Source organism: Varanus komodoensis, unplaced genomic scaffold, assembly GCF_004798865.1.
Source record: "Varanus komodoensis strain SLA01 unplaced genomic scaffold, ASM479886v1 scaffold82, whole genome shotgun sequence".
NCBI lineage: Eukaryota > Metazoa > Chordata > Lepidosauria > Squamata > Varanidae > Varanus > Varanus komodoensis.
Genome location: NW_025336508.1, coordinates 1,562,736 through 1,563,109, shown reverse-complemented (window position 1 = coordinate 1,563,109; position 374 = coordinate 1,562,736).

Here is a 374-nt window from a genome sequence, read left to right as displayed (position 1 = left end):
GCTTCGGCAGGCCTTTTAAGACAGAATACCAGTGGAAGCAAAGCTATCAAGCACATAACCCCATTTGCAGCATGTTCTGGGGTGGCTGATAGGGCATGCTCCAAGCAGCTAACTTTTTAGCTTCTGTTGCATCCAGAGTAGCCACACACTATTATTCATTAAAGGTGTGATTTTTAACATTATCCACAGCCTGCAAACTTTATTTGGCTTTTCCAGCAGAACTGTTGAACTAGTACACACCTTAAAGCCATGTTCCACTGGAATAGTTGTAAATATCTTAAAGTGCAACTGCACAAAACAATACACTTTGCTTACACTGAGAAACAGTGAAGGCACTAAGCAAGGTTAACCTACTATTAGCATGCCCAGGTGTC